Here is a 22,597-nt window from a genome sequence, read left to right as displayed (position 1 = left end):
TTTGCAAAAAATTAAAAGAGAGAGATACTAGCCAAAAAAAGAAAAATGTAACACAAAAAGTTGAAATCTGTTACATTTGAATTTCAAAAAAAAGGATGCAAAATGCATATAAACATAAAGATGTCAAGAACAAATTCAAAATGTTATTTTAAAAATATATACATAATATATCTTGTGAAAATGTAATCTGGGGGTTCAAAAGTGTGATTACCACAAAAGCAAAGTTAATGGGAGATTAAAAAAAAGGTAAAACCAAGCTATTCAATATATTAAAGTTTTAAACAGTACGAAATGTACATGATTGATGTATGCCGTTTTCTGTTTTTTCCAACTTTTATCATTTGTCAAGTTTTGTAATGTCACTGAATTTACTCTGATTATAATGTAAGACAAAAGTGGAATAAAATATATTTCACAATATGACAGCGATGCAAAGCAAAAAGGACTTATTGAGACTAAATGAGTTGAATTCTTTTAATAAGATTAAATAAATATCTCAATTTTCTGAAAGTGTAAAATTTTAAAATGCTTGAAGCCAGTCATGAAACTGATTCATTCTATCTTTAATCCTTAGGAAGCATTAAGTCACAAGGCAGAGGGAAAACAAACCCTCAATAATTCTTTGCTTGATAGAAATGCAAATTTTATACATGGGAAAGTTCTGTATCTGAGAAATAATTGTTTAACTGAGGAGGTTAAAAAGAACTGGTGTGGCAAATGATAAGAAATAATTATAACCCTTTTCTCCCCCACTGAGGAGCTTTGTTAATAGAAAATATACTCACCTGGATCACACCACATGTATACATGTTTTTCACATTTCTATTGCATGCAAAAATCAAATAGAGAATTGATACAATTATAAAATAAAACACAAAAAGATTCATGCTGCTCTAGTATGAAATAGATATATGGTGGAGACATTTTTTTACTGAAATTATTTGGGTAATTGGCTCAACTCTCAATTTTCCTTTGCATTTTAAAATTAGACTATATCTGGAATATACATATGTCTAGATTAACATTAACTGGTTTTATAATGAGCCAACATTTGAACCAAATCTTCCCTGTCCTTTCCCTCCTTCCTTCAACGTTAATGTTTTACAGATAATGAGGGAGTTTCATATACTGCTAGGAAATTGGGCAACTTTCATATTTAAAGCTTTCTCAAAATGATCAAAATTCTTAAAGGTTAAACAGATTCGGGGACAAATTCCAGAAAACAAAAGAGAGTTTGATCTCCAGGAAAAACACAGCTGTATATAAAAATTTATCCCCTTGCCAAAATTGTATTTGTTTCCTTTCATACAGACATGGCCATAGTGACTGTGTCCATAGAAGAATACATCTTTTATTAAAAAGCCAATTTGTGGGCTACAATGTTGTTTACACTTCTGAATATTAATTTTTCTAATGATCAATATCAATTAAAAATAATTAATTGCTATAATACTGCTAAGGGTTTCCTTTTATACATCACCATATGGAGCTATCCTACTTTGCTTGTTGAGTACCACTTCTCAAACTAATATTGCCTCATGTATACTTTTTACCTATATATCAATGATTTAAGACAACTGACTTATTTGAAACAGATTCTTCTAATAAAAAATATCAAATGAATGTGTATATCACAAAGAACAATTTTTAAAAAGAATTAACCTCAATTATTTTTTATTAATTTGCTTTTCCATTTAAAAAAATAAACTAAACTAAAGTATTAGGAGAAGAGAAAACTACCCTTTAGGGTTAAACATGACATGAATTATGGAATGGAATGGGTCTCTAGAATGAAGCTATTTAAAAAACTAATAGGGCTCCTATTTTAATAATCAATCATTCAGTGCTTATTTAGTCCTTACTATGTGCTGAAGACTTAAAAAATAAAAATAAAAAATGAAACTTTCTTACTTCAATCTACCTGGCAAAATCGCTCCCTGAATCAATTCTAAAAGGTTTCTAACTTTTTCAAATATATATGTGTGTGTATATATATTTAATTCACTTCTAGAATCCAACTTTCAAACATATATTGGGACAACTTGTTCTCCCCAATCCTTTACAAAATCTCTCATCTTCCACTTTCCTCCCTTTGCCCCCTCCTCCATTCCCACCCCCATCTGCCATCTCCCTCTCTCTGTGCTCTGCTCTCAAGGCATAAATTCTAATGGGATAGGACAACACAAAAATGGAAGTCAGAAGCTGAAGAGGGAAAAGTTAACATAGGGCACAGCATAGTTTGGAAATGGCCAAAAAGTTACATGGAGGCCAAATTGTTGCCATAATAAGGTGAAATAGTTCACCAATCACAACTTAGAAGTCTAGGGTCAGAGTCCAGGTGGTTCTGATGGGAGGATTATGCCTATGGCAAAGAAAAAAAAGCTTGGAAAAGGCTAGAAGATATTGAGGCCTTAGAGTTGTACTTTTAGCACACAAAACTAATCAATGTGACTAGAAGCAAACAATAATAATCTATTGGGTTTAGTTCTCACATGGATGATTACTGTGCAATCTCTCCTGAATACTCGTTATAATATAATCAACTCTGGACCCTACTACCTCAAGACCCAATATATAGTATGGGAAAACATGGAAGTGGCACTGAAAACACTGTTATTTAGAAGACAAGAAGAATGCCCAAATATATACTTAAGATATCTATGTAGTTAAGTAACAAAATTTTAAAGACACATAAGACTTAACTGACTATTTTAAAGGCACACGAACATCAATCTTGTTCTGTTCAGTAATTTTTTAGTTGTGTCCAACTCTTCATGACCTTATTTGGGGTTTTCTTTGCAAAGATCCTGGGATGGTTTGCCATTTCCTTCTCTAGATTATTTCACAGATGAGGAAGTTTGTGCAAACAGGGGCAAGTGACTTGACCAGGATCACACTGCTAGTGTCTGATGTCAAATTTGAACTCAAGATGGGCGGCTAGGTGGCACAGTGAATAAAGCGCTGGCCCTGGAGTCGGGAGGACCTGAGTTTGGTTCCGGCCTGAGACACTTAACACCCACACAAAAATACTAGCCATGTAACCTTGGGCAAGTTACTTAACCCCAACTGCCCTCCAAAAGGCAAAAAAAAAAAAAAAACTGAACTCAAGAAGAAGTCTTCCTGACTGCTGGGCCCAGCACTCTATCTACTGTGAAAGATTAGTTTTAAAAATCATAAATTGTATTTTCTGCCAAAAATCAATCAAAAGCATTTACCAAACATGTACTATATGTAGGCATTGTGTTAGGAACTGGGATACAAAGATAGAAAAAAAGTCTTTCTCCTCAAGAAGTCTGTGGGGAAATGAATTAATAAATCAATTAATAAATGAATGAATGAAGTGAATGAAAAAAATATTAAGCACTTGTTATGTGCTAAACACTGTGCTTGGGTCCAGGGATACAAATACAAAGTTTGATGCTCCCTATTGTAAAGTAGATCATACTTTACTTGGAGGAAACTGCATAAAGAAACATTTATTTATATGCAGGGTATGTGGAAACACTAAGATGTACTAAGGATTCGATGGCAAATTAGGTGGCTTGACTCAAAGGTCCTTAGCTGAAGTTATTAAGAAAACAGGGCTAAGGGACTGCAGGGAACAGAAGCAGGGCAAGGGCTGGAGGGTCTCTGAAGGTAGTGTCAGATGGTAAAACCTAGAGGTTCTCTATCACTTCAGAAGGAATGGGTTTGATGACTTTCATCTCATTCAAACCATGTGATCAATCATACATCTCAGAAAAGTGAAGATGAAAAAGCGTGGGACCATCCTGGGTAAATGCTGGCATAGCATCTAAATCTACAAGCCAGGGTAAAGAAGAAGGTAAGTGTAGGGTAATTCCAATAGTAGGTCTTCCCATATTTCTGCATCCTCATCCTTTCAAGGTTGGATTCTGAGATCACCTGGGGGTGGTAGTGAGGATTCAGGACAAAAAGCACAAGACACCCTAGCTGGCAGTGGCTCTTTCTGCATCCCAGGCATCCTGCAGGGGAAACATTGCATACACAAGAAGGCATACACCATTTATACAAAGTAAGTACAGAATTATTTGGAGAAGGGAAGATGAGCAGGCGAGGTAGGGATCAGGAAAGACCTTGTTGCTTACTGTTAGTCCTTCATTCTGGAAGAAGATCATGACACCAAGGAGGTGATGCCATGACATGCAAGTGAATTGGATTTAAATGAGGGAAGGCTGTGCAAAGTCACCAGCCTCACCTTCACCTCCAGAACCATCTGAGTCCAGTGGCTGGATACGGAACAGGACAACTGGAGATGACCCAGGATGCAGTGGGGGACTTTGGCCTTTTATTTTATTTTATTTGGCTTTTTGGAGGCCAGTTGAGGTTAAGCTACTTACCCAAGGTCACATGGCTATTAAGTGTTAAGTGTCTGAGGCTGGATTTGAACTCGGGTCCTCCTGACTCCAAGACCAGTGCTCTATTCACTTCGCCACCTGCCCCCCCCCACTCACTTTGGCCTTTTCAAGGCAAGGTCTTTAACATGTCTCCGTTAACTGGGGCAACCCTATTCAGTGACTAATGCTTAATAAGAAACGAGGAAAAGAATGGCCTCTTAAAAAAAAAAAAAAGATCTGGGAGGGGAAGATCCCTGGCCAAAACAGAAACAATTGCTTTTTACATTCATTCTGACCCAATCAGGGTCCAAACAATGACCAAGTAAACTCAAGCCAGGAACCTATTACTGGCCAATCAGTGAGAGCAGAGTGAGGGTGATTTAGAGACCCAGTGTGATTTGAAGTTAAGGTTGGTCTTTAAGAGAAAAGGGAGAGAAAAAACTGTTTTAGAGATTAAAATTTTACAGTCCCTTTGGGGTATGACAGAGGAAAAGAAATGATAAATATTTGATCTGAGCTTTCATGCTAGTTATCCTACGAGAAGGAAGTAAGGAGGAAATGAATTCCAAGTATCAGGTAATCTACAATGAACCTGGTGGTAAACCACTCTGAAATTATCTACACCCCTGGTAGGACAAGAGACATACAATACATCATGGGATTTATACTGCAAAAGTATTTCTAACCTAGAAAAATCTATCTTCTCTGGAGAGCCCAGGTTACATATGTTAAGTTTTTCTGAGGCTATTTTTCACCCAAAAAAAGGGCCTATGTCAAGGGGAAAAAAATCTATCCAAAGGGCGCTTCTTTTTTAAGATGCCAATGAAGATTTTGAGAGCCCAAAGAGTGGCATGTCATCAATTAAAATAAAATGTCTCCTTAGTGGAAGATTCTGTTCTCAAAAAGTCACTGAATTTTAAAAGTAGAAGAGATTTTAGCAATCACTTAGAACAACCCTATTACTTTACTAATGATTAAATGGACAAAAAGATTAAGCTGACTTTACCAGAAATAACTAAGCTATTTGGTGGCAGATCTAGGAACATGGCTTGAGCCAGTGGTTACAGTGAAGCATACTGCACCTGGAATCAAAAGAAACCTGAGTTTGAATCCCATCAAAAAAAAACCTCAATTAGATGTGGGCATATTATGACTTGGTCATAGCTCAGTTTCCACATCTGTAAATGGAGAACTACTATTCAAACTACTAGATCAAAAATATGCTGACCAATAATCTTTAACACTATGTGATACTAAAATGAAATCAGAGTTCTACCAATGTAATGATAGTATGGTAATGGTAAACCAGCAGACACCAGAGTATGTTTTCTTTCCTGAATACCATATTCCTTGTAGCTTTCTGGATTATTGTTCTGTTTTGTTTTGAGTGAATATCAGTAACCTAGCTCTTCCCATGTGTCTTCCAAACATGATTATTTTAAATCAATAACCACACAAGACCACTGTCACAGTACAAGAAGAGAAATAAACTGCAGGCTCAAAAATTCTCACCTGAAATTAACCAAATAGGCTTCTTTCCTCTCAAACATCTCCTTACAATAACTGGCAGTCAAAGACTTTCCTTTACCCAGTCAAAGACCAAACATCCATCAATCAAGCAAGAACACTGCTTTACTCAGTACTCTAAATGAAAGCACCAAACACATTTTTATTAAAATGTCTATGCAGATACATAATGCACACAAAACCTATGTCTTAATAGCCTTTAGCTGCAATGATTTAAAAAGCCACAAAAGGACCCTCTTAAAGCTGACAATATGGGATTTAAACTGATATGCTAACTGTCCTCCCAAGTTCCAGAAAATGATTATTTTCTTATTTGAATCTGAGGGGAAAATGCATAACTGTAAAGCTACTTTAATTACAAAACTAATGTTGGATTTTCTGTAATTTATTGAACAATCATGGTGTTATTGAGGCATTTTTATCATCTACAACATCGTCATATATCAGCATAAGAGTCTGGTGTTTCCTGTTTTCCCAACATGCTCTGAATTAATTTCCTTCACATATTTGATGCGGTTTCTCCTTTCACAGTCCTCCCTTCCTCCATTTCTGGAAAACCAATTGTGGCAGCAGGGGAAAAATCAGTTTTCCATATTAAGCGTGGAAGTCTTTTGGAATTAATCTATTTTTTTAAAAGATAGCAATAAAAATAGAAATACCAAGTCTCAATGATAGGCTCCTTATTTGGCCCTCATGTTATTCCATGATCTCTCATAGGTAGCAACTGAGAAGCTGCTGAAAGGTTCTTTGATCTCAGGGAGAGCAAAATTAATCCTGTCACACTTAAACAAAATTAAAAAATTTGATTAGCATTTCAAGTGGTGGAGAGAGATGAGCTCTGCGCAAAACTTAGCATTAAACAGTCACTTATTTTCAAAACCAAAAGTTATTTTTCTTTTCTTGAAGAGGTAATTTGTATTACCTTCCTTACCCCCACCCCTGACTGTGTTTAAGAATAGTTTTCAGTTTGAAGAATTTACATTGACATGTGAAGTGGTTTTTATGGGTACTGAGATAGTAACTGAACAAAAGCATTCCATATGTGATGATGTTATTTACATATATATTGCCCTTCACAAGAGTTGAACCTCTGTGGTTCAGGCTTGAGCTTACTTGCAAGCTGAAAGCTTAGTAGAGTTTGCAAGATAAAATTTTCTAACAAGAGCTCTCCATCAACAGAATGAGATACTCCATTAAACAGTGATCCCCCTATCACTGAAGAGATTCAAAAAAGAATTTGAACAATGACTTCTTGAGGAGATTGTAAATGGGGTTCATCATTGGGAAAGGGTTAAAATAGATAACTTTTCATAATCCTTACCACTCTAGGAGTCTGTGATTCTGTGTTTTGGTCTCTGTGATTTAGGAATGATAAAAAAAAGTCAAAATTGGGGCGGCTAGGTGGTGCAGTGAGTAAAGTGCCGGCCCCGGAGTCAGGAGGACTCGAGTTCGGTTCTGGCCTCAGACACTTAACACCCACACACACAGAGAGAAAAAAAAAAACCTAGCCGTGTAACCTTGGGCAACTTACTTAACCCCAATTACCCTCCAAAAGGCAAAAAAAAAAAAAAAAAGTCAAAATAAATGTGACTTAATCTATGGAAACTCTCACTCTACATGAATAAAACAGCTTTTTTTTTTTTTTTTAAAAGCAATCGGGGTTAAGTAACTTGTTCAAGGTTACATAGCCAGTTATTTCTGGGTGTGGTGCTGAGTATCTGAGCCTGGGATTCGATCCAGGTCATTCCGGTGCTCTTACTAGCTGAGCCACCTGGCCGCCCCTAAGCAATTGGGGTTAAGTAACTTGCTCAAGGTTAAAAATGGCCAGGTGTTTCTGGGTGGGTGTTAAGTGTCTGAGCGCGGGATTGGATCTCCAGGTCATACCGACACTGGAGCCAGTGCTCTTACTTGCTGTGATACCTGGCCACCCCTAGAACATATCTTCTTGATTTACCAGATGATTTCTATGAATTTCTATGGTTATGAGGATTCCTCCTTTGTTGGTCAACTTTCTAATGACAGGTCTTTTTAAATTTTGGTGGGTTTTCAAATGACAAGGCATACTCTCCATTCTTAGGGCCTTAGGAAAAATTTTTCCTCCCATTTGATACAACCTTCCAGAAAAGATATCTTGTTTACATTTATTTCAATAACTATGGATTGTGAATTGATCACAATCATATTGTAAAAAGATCACTGGATTTAGAGTCAGAAGTTTGGTTGTTTTTCAGTCATGTCTGACTCTACATGACCCCTTTTAGGGTTTTCTGGGCAAAAACGGTGGAGTGGTTTGCTATTTCCTTCTCCAGCTCATTTTACAGAGGAGGAAACTGAAGCAAACAGAAGAAAGTGACTTCTCCAAGGTCACACAGCTAGTAAGGGTCTAAGGCCAGATGAACTCAAGAAGATAAGTCTTCCTGACTCCAGGTCCAATAATCTACCCACTTTATCATCTAACTGCCCTGTCAAAAGTCAGTCAGAAAACCTGAGTTCAAATTCTGATTCTGCCAGTCCTGAAATGTTCACTTACTATCTTGTGCCACTGTGGACAACTCAACCTATCCAGGCCGGTAAAATGACAAAATTGACTACATGACTTATGAGGCCACCTCTAGTTCTGACCCTTCAAGTAAGAATTTCATGAATGAGAAATGACATACAAGAAACTGTTGTTGTTTCTTCCCCCTCTAAAACAAAATGACTATAAAAATTGCCTTGAAATAAACATTTTCCCTAAACATCAATAGATTTCAGAAACTGATGAACTGACCTTTTGAAGCAACAATATATTTACTGCACCGCAGTGAAGACCAGGAAGGAATGATGGCTCCATAATCATTCCAATAGCCTCATTTTAGAAATGTTAATTGACTTTCCCTTGGTCACACAAATAATATAAATAATTTGAACTCCAACCCCTTACTCCAAATCTACCTTTTTTCCCCATTTTATCGCAATGGCTCCAATGTGGCTAATTTCTATCTCAATCAATAGCCACTACTGATATATTTTCTGATCCTTTCTAATTTATCATGACTTTCTTAAGTGCATTTAGACTAATTTTCAAAATCAGGTGACTAGTTGGATTTATTATAATCCCAATGCATAATCTCATTTTCTACTGGGCCTTAATCCAATCATTTCATTCTGTTAAAAATCTATAAAATATTTGTTTGTGCCATCCAGACAGATTATTTTCTCCTCGAAAGTAAAATGCCCCTAGATTTTGACAAACTTGCTATAAATAACCGCCATTATCTGAAAAAAAAAGTACTATGTTGATTTCAGGTGAACAAAAAAATTAAATAATCTAGTTTTTCTTTTTAAAAAAATATTACAAGCAGCCAAGAAGAAACAATTTGAATGTTCTGGAAACACAATCAGGATAACACAGGATCTGACAGCTTTTATATTGAGGGATCAAAGGGCTTGGAATATGATATTCCAGAGGTCAAAGGAGCTGGGATTAAAACCAAGAATCACCTACCCAGCAAAACTGAGTATAATGCTTCAGGGGAAAATATGGTCATTCAGTGGAACAGAGGACTTTCAAGCATTTTTGATGAAAAATCCAGAGCTGAATAGAAAATCTGACATTCAGATACAAGAAGCAAGATAAACATGAGAAAGTAAACAGGGAAAAGAAATCATAAGGAACTTATCAAAGTTGAACTACTTATATTCCTTCATGGAAAAATGATAATTGTAATTTGTGAAACTTTTCTCAGTATTAGAATAGTTGAAGGGAATATAAATGTATACATACATACATATATATATGTATATAGGAGGGTATATGGGCATGTGAATACATATGTGTGTGTATATATGTGTACAAATATACATAGACAGAAGACATAGGACCAATTGAATTGGAAGGGATGATACTTAAAAGGTGAAATTGAGAGGTAAGAGAGGGATATAATGAGAGGAGATGGGGAGAGACAGAATGGGATAAATTATCTCATACAGAAGAGGCAAGGAAAAACTGTTCCAATGGAGGGGAAGAACAGGAAGGCAAAAGGGAATGAGTCAACCTTACTCTCATTGAATTTGGTTTAGGAAGGGAGTGACATACACACTAAATAGGGTATCTTTCCCTACAGGAGAGTAGGGGAGAAAGGTATGAGAGGGGGGATGATGGAGGGGAGGGCAGGTTGGAGGGGGAGGGAAGTTGGAAACACCCACTTTTGAAAAGGGACAGGGTCAAAGTAGAGAATACAACAAGTTGGGGGCGGGATAGGATGAAAGGAAATATAGTCAGTGTTTTACAATATATCTACTATGGAAATGTTTTGCATTGCTACACATGTACAACCTATATGGAACTTCTTACCTTCCCCATAAGGGTAGGTGATGAGGGAGGAAGGGAAAGAATCTGGAATTCAAAATTTTAAAATCAAATGTTTAAACAAAATCTTTTTTTTAAATTATTTTTAACACACAACTGGGAAATAAGATATACAGGCACATCTTTGCCTTACTGGAAAGTCAGAGGGGGAATGGCGGAGGATATAGGAGACAGCATATTGGGAGTGGGGGTATACAGTGGGATCACTGTTTTGGAGTGGTGAGTAGGGGAAAAACGGGGAGAAAATTTGTAACTCAAAATCTTATGGAAATGAATGGCATAAATTAAAACCAAAATTTTATTTAAAAAAAAGAAAAAAGAGAAAAAAATTTTAAATAGTAACTGGCATCCATGTACCTCTTCAAGATTCACAAAGTGTGGGGCAGCTAGGTGGCTCAGTGAATAGAGCACCAGCCCTGGAGTCAGGAGGACCTGAGTTCAAATCTTATCTCAGACACTTAACACAAAAAAACTAGCCATGTGACCTTGGGCAAGTCACTTAGCCCCAATTGCCCTCCAAAAAGCAAAAAAAAAAAAAAAAAGATTCACAAAGTGGTTTACAAATATTACCTCATTTGATCTTTGCAATAACCCTGAGGGGTATTACAGTTATTTTTTCTCCTAGTTAACATATAAGGAAATTGAGACTAAGAAAGGTTAAGTGACCTAGCATTAATCAGACAATTAAGATCACCTGATTCCTAGTCCAATCTTTGAAAAAAAGGCAAAATGGGGTGGCTAGGTGACGCAATGAATAGAGAGCACTAGCCCTGGAGTCAGGAGGACCTGAGTTCAAATATGACCTCAGACACTTACCACTTACTAGCTGTGTGACCTTGGGCAAGTCACTTAACACCAATTGCCTGTCTACCCTCCCCCTCCAAAAAGCAAAAAAAAAAAAGAGGCACACTTTTGTAATTTAAAGAATCTTTCAAAACATAGTATTGTATAAGTTTTTTGTCTTCATGCTGCCCAATGTATTTACTCTAGAGAAATATCCCCAATTCTTCTCACCTGTTCTTCTTAAACTATTTTCAAAGGCCTTATAACCTCTTCATATTTTCCATGTTTATTTTATTAAAGATGTATTTCAAAATAAGGTAACTATCAACAAGGATATATTAATATATCTCATGTGCTCAAGCCCTCTGCTAAATTCTGTGAAGCAGATAAAGAACCCTAAGATATGTGTCTTTTCTTCAAGGATCTCACCATTTATGCGTGTGGGAGGAGGGAAGCAAGATAAAGAGACATTAATATCTATGAAACAACAGCATTGCATAATGGGAAATGGACTGGATTTAGGGTCATAAGAACTTCATTCAAAGCATTTTTTGGTTTCCATGACCATAGACAAATTACTTTACCTCTCATCGACTAAATTTTCTAATTTATAAAATGGGTCTAATGATATTTATACCACTTCTCTCAAGGGACTGATGTAAACAAAATGTTTTATAAATATGAGTTATGAATACATAGCAGTCATACTAAGTTGTGTTGTACAGTTTTAAGTCCATAACAATAAAGAGAATAGTGAGATCAATGAAGGCTTGGGGGAGGAAGGCTTCATGGAAGAGAAAGCACTTAAGGGATGCCTTGAAGGATATTTAAGACTTGGATAAGTGAAAAGAAATTGGAGGGGCAACGTTAATCAAGTAAATAAAAGGGATGAAAGCACTGAAGTCAGATAGATCATGGGGACTTTTAGTGGGACAGTGAAGACAAAGGCTTAATGAAAGTTGGAGAATAGTGGGGGGTTGGGAGAGGGTGCAGTGGATTTAGATTTTGGAAAACCTTATAAGAAATAGGAGCCTTTCATTTCAAAGGAGATATGTTGTATCCTTTTGCTGCATGCTAATTTTTCTTAAAATATTATGGGATTACTAATTAACTTTATTTCTAGTTTAAAAGTTCATGTTGTACTTAATATTTTGCTTGTAGCAGTACACTGAAATAGTGGATATATTTGTTGAGTTCCATTTCCTCCATCTTCTTCTCCAAATTGGAATTATTCCCTTACCCTTGAATACATGCAAGCAACAGGAATTAATAAAAGTATCAGAGTAGTGCATATTAACCACAGGGTAAGCCATATGACTACCCTTCAAGCTTCTTTCACTCCTTTAAATTTTAGTTTAAAGTAAAAAAGGAGTCAGATGCCTTATAAATAGCCACAAATCAGTGATTGGACCAATTCCCTATCACTGTGCTAGGGAAATATAGTCAGCGTTCACAGGGGCTGAGTTGGAAGGATAAGCAAAGATTATATCCATTCATTCTTCAGAGCTGAGAGAAACTTAGAGGAAAAAATAAAATAGATGGAGAGGAAAGTATTGTTCTTTATTTTATGACCTCTTGTACCCCAGCAGTCATGAAAGAGGGCATGGAAATCTCTTAATAACACAGTTAAAACGACATTGATTTAAAGAAGATTTTGACGCTGCACTGGAAATGTGAGTTCAAGTGCAACGTTAGAGATGAGCTTTGTGCCATTCTGTATACCTTTATTACTTCACCAATACAATGAAATGAAAGAAACTTCTCAATCAAATCAGAGCAAATCATCATATCCTTCTTTCATCAAGCACACTGAGTAAAAATTGAGCTAATGAACTGTCTAATAATAAGTCTTGTCATATTTGACAAGTCAAAAAAAGCAATAAGACAAGCACTATGAAAAGATAAATATTTTTAGCATGTTGAATTCACTTAAAAGATTCAGGGAATTATATATGTAGATAAAAAGATCCCTGAATTGCACATATCACTTTAGCATAACTGGCTATATACTACTTATAAAACAAAACAAAATGAAATAAAACAATATCAAAAACATCACTGTATTTTGTCTTATAGTTGGTCCAAGAAACAGATTCTCAACTTATACATCACACGACACACTGAAGCACCAACATGAGTTTATCATTGTTTACTCCTCCTTCCCCAGCCCTCTTTCTTGTTTTAATCTCTCCTATTTGCCTCAGGCTATCACAGTAATTTCCACTCATGGATGGCACTGAAACCCCATCATGTATACATCCACAGTAAAATGAAAATTATTGGGACACAGTGGCCAAAAAGATATAAAGGGAGCAGACGCTGAAAGAGACTACATTTGGTATGTACTTTTTTGTGTAATTGGTGCTAATACTGGATGATTCCATAATTGTCACCATAATCTTCATCCACCAGTAGTGTGCACATTGATTATTAGTTTACTAAGAAGCAAGCATGAAGCATGAAGCATGAATTCAGAAAGAACACAAATCATTCACTTAATTAACAGCTTGCAAGTAATTTAGAAAGATGATGTTTTTCCCACTTGTTGTTTATGTGGCAGACTGGAACTCAGTGAGTATGCTGGTTCAGAACATTACTGAGTTAGAAAAAGCATCCCCCAGCTACTTACTAGTGGAGAATAGCCAACCCATTGTTTGTGGCTCAGATGGCATGAAATAATTTCAAAATTGAGTGGAAAAGCTTTTCAAAGGTCACCTCCCTCTCTACAATGACAAACTCTTCACTGCATATTTCTATCTAAAGATGTCAGACTTCTTAATAATCAATCATTTTATCATTCTTTCATCTTCAGTTTTATTATAAAGATTCTCAGTCTATGACTATTAAAATATGATTAAAATGAGTAATTACTCAAAGAATAACAAGTGAAATTGACTTTATGGATTAAATGTTTCCACAGTTCCTTTAAAATGATATTTGATGAAGTAATTGGCTAATTATGTTTTCATATCTCAGAAATTTACCATCACAACTAGTACATACTGTTTGGTTAAAGGTTTTCTTTGTTTATTCTCCTCTGCAGGGCAATGTTACTTTTAAACAACAATTACCTAGACCGAATACTCCACCTCATTTCTGAGCAGCTACCGAAAACCAACAATCCATTTTTTACATTAGAGTAGAGCATAATTTAATTGATTTTAATGCAAACTCAACACATTAAATTACCAGAGAATTATTTCATGTATAGGATATATAGATGCCCAGTGTCAATGAGTTATTCCTTACCACTCAGAAGTTAGAATCAGACCTAATCTTTGGGATAAATACAAAACTCTGGAAAGTCTACTTTGTTTCCATTCCCCAGTTCACCTATATCTGCTTCTCCTACACAATCACAGTATGTGGCCAGATGGAGGAGGATACATGAGGAAGAGAGTCTATCAAGAAAGAGCTCCTCTCATACCCCTTAATTATATTTTATCACCCTATACAAAGAACATTAACTTTCCTCTAGATACGTGGTAACTAGTTTTCGATTCTTCTACCAAGTATCAGAGCAGATCTACAGCAAAAAAACAACAGAACATCAAAAATCTTCAGAGATGCCTGCTTGATCCTGTTGAATAAAACACAAACTAATGTTTAGCTTTTAATGACCTTTGAAGTCTGTTTTCTGTCCTCCTTTCCAGGTGTTCCTATACCCAACATTACATTTCCTACCTTCATGCCTTTGGAGAAACTATTCCTCACTCCTGGAATGTATTTCTTCCTCATTATTACTTAGGAGACAAGGTGGTTATATGGCAGGAAGAAAATATAGTGGAGTCCCACACTACACACTCCCCCACCCCACAGTACCTCCAAACAAATCTAGTATTTGCACCAGACCAAGTCCTGATTAAAAATTCCAAGGGGAATCCTAAAAAGTAAAGGCAAGATGAATAACACTGAGAGTTAAAAATAAAACAAAACATTGAATTAATAAAACTAGGAGTTGGTTTTATGAAAAAACAAATAGATAAACAACTGGTTAATTTATTTTTTTAAAAAGAGAAGAAAGCCAAATCACTAGTATATTAAAAATAAAAACAGAGGTCTGTGGACACTAGGGTTGGGATTCTATAAAAGAAGGTCTGTGCAGAGCATTCCAGTGTGTAGAGAGGCTGTATTCTAGGACAAGAAGAGTTTTTAAATCCAACCATGAAGCACCTGATATTTGTACAGCTAAGTGAGAAGGAGAACTGCCTCCAGGAGTATTGCTGTCACAGTTTAAGGCCTGGGTACAGACTTTAGACTATATAACTGGATAGGATTAAGTTCAGAAGCAAGCAGCAACTATGTGGTTCTGAACCAAAGAATAAAGTAGGCTCTCATTTCTACGTTTGAGCCTAGTCTGAAATCTACAGTGGAATAACCAGGGTGAGAATATCACACCAAAAGAGAGACTGTAATTCTGGAAGATTTGGCAGAGTTTTCTAGCTGTCTTGACGATGGCTGATTCCAATAGCCACTCCCACCTAGGCAAGTCCATAAGTATGTTGCTGAGACCTAAAATCATGCTAGATACTTGCAGAGCTCGGAAGGGGCAAAAATTAGAATTTACCCTAAACCATACTAGTTATTATGTTGAGGTGGATAATCAAGACATAAGCCCAAAAGAGAAGAATGACTCCAAAATACCTAGAATTCCTTGAAAAGATGATGCAAGAGTTTAGAAAGGAGTTAAAAATATTTTTAATTAAGGAGACAAGAGTGCCAGAGGAAAATTTAGAAGAACAAAAAATATGTGGAAAAAAGAAATGGAAAGGAAATAAATAGCTTGGCACAAGAGGTACAAAACATCACCCAAATTCTTTGAAAATTAGAATAGACTAAATAGAAGTTAATGACTCCAAGGGATTTGGGTAACAAATATTCAAAGTCGAAACATGGAAAAAAAATAGAAGAAAATATATGGTATTTCACTGCAAAAACCAATTACGTAGATGGAGGAGACAGAATTTAAGAATCACTGTGCTACCTAAAACCACATAAAAGTGGTTTATAACCACATAACCACAAAAAAGTACCTAGAAACAGCTCATCTATCTTAGAATCAAAGAACAAAGTAGAAACAGAATCCACCAGTTACATCCTGGAATGAAAAATGAACTCCAAAATGAAAATCCCTAGCAATAATATAACTAAAATCTAAGAATGTTAGCCCAAAGAAAAATATGCGATCAGCCAAAAAAAAAGAATTGAAGAAGCAAAGAGCCACAGTCAGGATCACACATAACCGGCCACTATTATAAAGGAACACAGAGCTTAGAATAGGGTATTCTTGAAGGTAAAGGATATAGGCTTATAGCCAAAAATAGCTTACCCTGCAAAACTGATATAATCTTACACAGGGAAAAAAATAATCATGCTCAATGAAACAAGAACTTCAAAACATATATGATGAAAACATTAGAGCTGAATAGAAAGACTTGGAAGTGCAAACATGGGTGCCAAAAGAAATACGAAAACGTAAACATAAGTGGCCAGTCATAAGTAACTTATACAAGGATAAACTATTTACATTCTAATATGCCGATATGATATAGTGTCTCCTTAGAAGGCTATTATTCTTATGGGTCATCAAAAAGGAGTCTAGTTAGACAAGGGGTCTGTGGTTCTGATTTGTTGGCGTTTGTCCTTCATTTTGAAAAAGACTAATGACATCACATTGATGTGTTGATCTGTGCATGAACTGGATTTAAGAGTGGCAGAATTGTACAAAGTGGTCAACCTCACTCTCCCATTCAAGAATAGTAGAAGCCCAGTGGCAAGACAAAAGTCAGGACAACTAGCAATGGGCCAAGATGCAGTGGATGACCTTGGCATCTTTGATATCTTACCAAGTGCTAAGCACTCCACATCCATATGATGATCTTGGAAGAATAATAGAAAAGAAAGAGAAGAAAAATACACTACGAAGGAAAAACGGAAAGAAAGGATCTGGAAAAGTTTTATGTATCAGTCAGTTCAGTCAGGAAATCACTAAGAAGTTATTTCTGAAGAGAAATTAGAGTAGTGAAAAGAGAGTTGTTCTCAATGATGATGCAAGAACCAGCATCAAAGAAAGGCAATTTTATCATCTCTGACATACCTTACTAGACTAAATTAGCTGTATGCTGCAGGATCTGAAATAAGTACAACTTTATAACAACTAGCATGAATTTAATAAATGAGAGTATTAAGGAGTACTGAAAAAAACAGTTAATACTTTGGTATTCAAAAGTAATATCAGACCTACAAAGTTACACTGCAAGAAAGGAATTGGTCATTTTTTTTTTAATAATTGGAGTTTTCTATGGCCTCCAGAATACAGATTCTTCATTTAGACATTCAAAACCCTCGAGTGATCTGCCTCCCACCTACCTCTCCAGGCTTATTTCCCTTTATTCCCCTTCATAAAGTCAGATTCAAACTGGGCTAGGAGAATTCAACATATGGCCTCTAATCTATCTACCCTAGTATAGATTTTCTCTAGTGTCTGGAATACATGTTCTACTCACCTTTGCCTCTTAGCATCATTAGCTTTCTTCAAAATTACATAACATCACCTACAGAAAGCCTCCCTGCAAGTTGTTAGTGGCCTTTCTCTCCTTCTATAAACTGTCTGTTATTTATCTGATAGCATGCTATAGCCCCTTCAGTATAAAATAAACTTCTTGAAGGCAGTAAGTACTTTACATTTTTGTCTTATGATTAAACATAATACCTGCCTTTCTTGCACGTGTGGAACTTTAATGAAACTAGCTGAATTGAACAGAAGAGAATTGTGCTGTTAATAAACTCTTAATAATAATAATAATGATAGATAGCATTTATATAGTGCTTTAAGGTTCACAAAGCATTTTACAAATATGATCACATTTGATGCTTACAATAACCCTGTGAGATAGGTGCTGTAATTATACCCTCTTTATAGGTGAAGAAATTTAGACAGAGGACTATGATTTGTCTAGGGTCACATGGCTACTAAGTCTGAGGTAGGGTTTGAATTCAGGTCTTCCTGACTCTGAGGTCTGTTCTCTGTGCCACTCTGTCATTTTATATGTTAGAACCAGCTGTTACTCTTCAACAGATAAATTTTGCTCAATAATGAGGTCTTGTGAAAGTCTCCTCAGTTTATGTTGTGGAGGAGCTAGACTTAAAAAATTGAGAGCATATGCTATACAGGACAGCTAGGTGGCAGAGTTGATAGAGTGCCAAGCCTGAAGACTCATCTTCCAAAGCTCAAATATGGCCTCAGAAACTTACTAGCTGTGTGACCCTGGGCAAGTCATTTTAACCCTGTTTGCCTCAATTTCCTCTTCTGTAAAATGAACTAGAGAAGGAAATGGCAAATCACTTCAGTATCTTTGCCAAGAAAATCCCCAATGGGAGAGATGAAGGGTCAAACAGGACTGAAATGACTGAACAACACAAATGCAGTAGAGAAGTTGTAGCATAAAAAACAGCAGGCTAGTGAACAAATCAACAACTGATGTGAACCTTATCTGCATCAATAAGAAGATTAAGAGAGAGATCAAAAATCATTTAGCTCAGAAATCAATTGGGAGATTATGCTTCTCAAAATAAGCATATCAAGGTTAAACAACAAATAGCAGATAGTCTATGCTTTGAATGACAGTGAACTTTAGCCATATGAAAGACAATGGTAGCAGAGAAACAAGCAAATCAACACTTGAAACTAGTGCTTGAAGCTTAGCTTTAAATAACCTTGTGTTACCTAAATGTTCAGGCCATTAATAAAAATCTAGTTTACTGTTGCTAAGGTAATTATTTCCCTTAGACTTAGTGATTTAAATGAAGATGTCCCATAAATAATTCAGATATTCATCAAAAATTAACCACTACTTCTAAGTAATTACAGAGATAGTTAGAATCAAAGTCTTGCAAAATAACCAAAAGAAATTTTAAATGGGCACACAGAACTATCACCTTAGCATTATTTAAAATCTGAGACAATATTTGATATTTCCTAAATTTCAATCAATCCCTCTTAACATAGGAAGCACGATACGTGTGAGGAAAATAAAACACTGAAAACACCACCTATTTAAAGATCACTATACCGGGTAATGGAAAAGACCAAACTGGTCATTCACTTAGAAGACAGTAGATCCTGAACTTTTGTAAAGTTTCTGGTATGATAGCTATAGTTAAATCTTCTAATGAATTGAAATAATTAGTGTCAATTCCCCCTCTACCAACATCAATCACAATTTAGCCAAGCCTTCCTTAGGAGAATCTCTTTGGAAATTGACATGCAGTGTGTGTGTGTGTGTGTGTGTGTGTGTGTGTGTGTGTGGTGTGTTGATGAGTTTTTCTGAAATAAGATAATAAGGTACTTGGAAAACAAACACATAGAATGCCAAAACCATGTAGTGGTGAGACATTTCCACATGGAGGTATTATAGGAAAAAGCACTGTAGTTATCAGAAAAAATAGCTTCCGTTATGAAAACTGAGTTTGGTGACAGGATAACAAAGCTTGGGACAAGGACTTCGATTCTGTATACTCTCTGCCCTTCACCATGATGAAAACCCCACTAACCCACCAACAGGAAGATGGTAAAGTGTTTCTGAAGCAGAGAATACTCCCAAACTGCTGGGATCAAGTATTTGCCACCTACTGGTATCCATACTATTCTAACCCAAAAGGAGGTGTGTTGCAAAGAATACTTGGGAGAACGTCAGAAGTTCAGATCCTGACTCTAACTTAACACCCATGTGAAAATCAGTATTTAACTTTGCTGAACTTCAATTTCTCATCTGTAAAATGAAGAGGTTAGAATTAGATGGCTTTTGAGGTCCTTATCAGCTCCCCTCAGCAAGCATGTGCTGATGGAGAACATGGTACCCTTGTGGACTTTCAGTCAGAAGCTGGTAAGGACATTCCTTTCCTTCTAACTTTCTACTCCATTGTACATCCTGGAGGACTGTTTCATGGATCTGCATAAGCAGACCATGACCACATTCACCTAGAACATCAACCACACCTGGCTGACAGTAGAACAATGTGTTTCTTGCAATCAATAACATCAGACTTGAGTGCCCAAAAGGCTCAGGATGGGAAATGTCATCCACATCCAGAGAAAGAACTATGGAGTCTGAATGCAGATTGAAGCACACTATCTGCTCTTGCTCTCTCTCTTTCCTTTTGTTTTGTTTCTTTTTTCTTGTGGTTCACCCCACTGATTCTAATTCTTCTTTAAAACATGACTAATGTGAACATATGTTTAATATGAATGTATATGTGGAGTCTATATCAGAAGGCATGCCATTTTGGGGAGGGGAGAAAATCTAAAATCAAAATCTTGTGGAACAGAATGCTGAAAACTAAAACTAATTAATTAATAAAACAACAACAAAACTTCAGTGCAATTTAGCGGAACTGTAAGATAAAACTCCTTTCAAGTCATTTGTCCAGCCAAAGAAGAAATAGTAGTGAAGGACAATAAGTCAACAGATCTAGCTGGGATCTCTGGACATACTTTTATCTACTCCAAGAATTTTACAGATGAGGAAGCTGAAGCCCATAATGATTCAAGAGACTTGTCTGGATCCCACAGGTAGTGTCAAAAGTAGGATCATTCCACTGTAACAGGATGTATCTTGGAAAGTATTTCTGGAAAGTACAGTCTTTCACATCAAAGACTGAGGACCTTGTCAGCAAGAAAACTATCAAGAAGCAATGGTAGCAATGACCATAAGTTTAAGGGAGCTGCCTCCCTTGCAACAAACCAGAACTCCAGGCCCTGAGCAGACCATCAACAATTATCACAAGGATGCAGATAATACAGCTCTGAAATCATACTCTGTGCTAGTTGTGAGATATGTGTGTATCTATATGTGTATTTGTGTACATATAGACATATATGCATGTATGTGTATATATATTTTATATATAGACATATATGCATGTGTGTGTGTGTATATATATATATATATATAATTTTTTCTAGCCCTGTCCAAAAAAAAAAAAAGAAAAGAATAGTAAACAAAAGTAAAGTAGAAAACAGACATAGGCCCATCCTTGAAGGCTTCCCATCTTGGTGGGGGAATGTACATTCATTACACATCTACAATGTGTCAGTCACTGTGCAAAGTACTTTCTTTACAAATATTATCACATAGGTCTTGCCAGAATTCTTGCTGTGCTTGCACAACCTTCAAGCAGACACAGCCTCTGCTATACTATGATGGGCCTAGAAGTAGAACTTCAGTGAAGGAAAAGGAACACATAAAACCATGAAAACTTTTCTCAGAAACATTATAGAAATATGATAAAAAATCAAAATACTGGAAACTGCTTCCTTTGAACTGAAACTAAACATAATTTGAATAAGTACATTTTTTTCCTGTCATGGACAGATATATTCTTCCTGAACTAGACAACTTGCTTACAACTTTAAAGGAATCATTTCATTACTGAAAAACTGAAAGCTTCCTGGGGGCAAGAATTTACTTTTCATTTTGTCTTGTGATTTCATAGCATAGTAGCTTGTATTTTATGAGGTCTTTAAAAAAAATTATTATCACTTAATCTGTCTGTCTCTGTTTCCTCAGTTGTAAAAATGGCAATAACAGTACCCTACCTCACATGGTTGTTGTGAGAAAAATGGGTTTATTCACTATTAACTATTTGTTGATTATCCTTCATCTAATTAGCATTTAGGGAGAATGGATAAAGTATGAACTTTAAGCTTGGGCACCCATATCTCTTTAATGAATAGCAAACAGGAGAGAAGCTGGAACCAAATGAGATCTTCAAAAATGACAAGTCAAATGAGATCTTATTTATAAAATGCACTTACCACGGTGCCTGGCATATAATAGGAGCTATAAAAATGCTTTACTTTCCCCACAAATCTCAAGAACTATGCAGTGAACTCAGATCCCTGACTTTCACCTGAGGCATAGGCCAATAATCCTTTTAGCTGCTCTTCCATTGTGGCCTCCATGGTTTGCACCTGGCCCCACGCTAGACACTCCTTGATTCTACCCAGACCCACTCCTAAACTAGAGTATTATGTGTCCATCTTGTCCCTATTAGATCACTCAGATTTCTTAAGAGTCTGGCCAGTGGCTTCTCAAAACAAGCACAGAAATGTGAATTCTTAAAATTTCACCCACCTCAACCTGTGTTTTAATAAACCTTGTCTCTGACTGAAGGAAGGCTTGGATTGAATTCTTTTGAGGGAGGACTCCCATCTGTTGCCCTTGAATTTCAGGATTCTGATCACCTCTAGACCTCAACAAAGGGAATAGCAAGTAACATAAGAAAAAACTATCAAGACAGGAATTCTATTTTTAAAGTAAGGAATGATTCAGAGTCAACTATTTTCATTTGGTAAAAAAAAATTAACTAAAAAAAAGCAAAATGATTTTAACATAGACCATATTTCACAGATAACACATGGGAGCCACTAGAGTTTTTTGGATTCCACTCTCTAACAGGTACACTCTTGATCTGGTCAGACAGGAAGGAGAGGAAGATAGCTTCAGAGGGGATAAAAATCTTTATTCTAGTCTAGTCTTCTCAAAGGGTTGCTGATAATGGGAGTACCAACTTCTACAGC

General features: G+C 36.2%; 1 protein-coding gene across 3 annotated transcripts in view; it reads right to left on the bottom strand.

The window, feature by feature from the left end:
* NLGN4X (neuroligin 4 X-linked) overlaps positions 1-22,597 on the bottom strand; it is a 482,117-nt gene that overhangs the window by 218,207 nt on the left and 241,313 nt on the right. The window lies entirely within an intron of this gene.

The sequence above is a fragment of the Petaurus breviceps genome, unplaced genomic scaffold (assembly GCF_028583685.1).
Source record: "Petaurus breviceps papuanus isolate PSGF00001 unplaced genomic scaffold, PetGlider_PUasm1.0 90849, whole genome shotgun sequence".
NCBI classification, from domain to species: domain Eukaryota; kingdom Metazoa; phylum Chordata; class Mammalia; order Diprotodontia; family Petauridae; genus Petaurus; species Petaurus breviceps.
Note: the sequence above shows the minus strand (reverse complement) of the source record. Positions and strands in the feature narration are given on the sequence as shown.